At 33.8% G+C, this 858-nt stretch overlaps 1 non-coding gene across 1 annotated transcript; it reads right to left on the bottom strand.

Moving 5' to 3' along the window:
• Window positions 1–531: 531 nt before the first annotated feature.
• On the bottom strand, window positions 532–638 carry LOC122425956. Its single transcript, XR_006265097.1, has one exon. It is a non-coding gene; the product is annotated as a U6 spliceosomal RNA (small nuclear RNA).
• Window positions 639–858: the final 220 nt, after the last annotated feature.

Here is an 858-nt window from a genome sequence, read left to right on the forward strand (position 1 = left end):
ACCAAACCCACGTCTCTTGCATCTCGTGCATTGGCAGGCAGATTCTTTACCACTAGCGCCACCTGGGAAGCCCTAAAAATTAGATAACTATTGTCAAATTGCCTGCCAAAATAACATACCAGTGTGCATTCCTGCAGTACCTAAGAGTGTCTAAGTGTTCACTATATAGAGAGTAAATAAATGGGAAAATATCAGCCTAATTAATAATTTCAAAATGTAGATTAAAACAGGAAGCTTGGCAAAGATCAATTATTTTTCTTTTAATGTATCAATCTAGATATCTTTGCCAAACTTCTTGTTTTAATTTAAATTTTTAAATTATTAATGGGGCTGATATTTTTCCATAAGATTTTTGGCCATAAACATTTTTCCTTTTGTTAATCGCTTATTTGTGCACTTGGCCCATTTCCTAATGAGTTGTTCATTTTCCCCTCTGTTTTTGTAACAGCTCTTCACATAGTGAGGATATTCATCCCTTGACTGGCTCATATATTACAGATATTTTTACCACTTTTCCATTAGCTTTTTTAAAAAAATATGAAACACTTCATGAATTAGTGTGTCATCCTTGCACGGGGGCCATGCTAATCTTCTCTGTATTGTTCCAATTTTAGTACATGTGCCGCTAAAGTGAGCACAGCTTTTAAATTTTGTTGGTATTGATGTCTTTAATATTCTCGATTACAAAGGAATATATCATCTCTGTACATTTCTAACGATCACAATTATACCAGGTTAAAAAATTCAATCTACCATCACATCCACAAAACAGAAGAAATTTACTTTTTGCCCCAGAAATAACCACATTGAATAATTTGTTAATGACTTCCCAAACCCTTTCTACGCATTTCTGTTGTG

This window comes from Cervus canadensis, chromosome 23 (assembly GCF_019320065.1).
Source record: "Cervus canadensis isolate Bull #8, Minnesota chromosome 23, ASM1932006v1, whole genome shotgun sequence".
NCBI classification, from domain to species: Eukaryota; Metazoa; Chordata; class Mammalia; order Artiodactyla; family Cervidae; genus Cervus; species Cervus canadensis.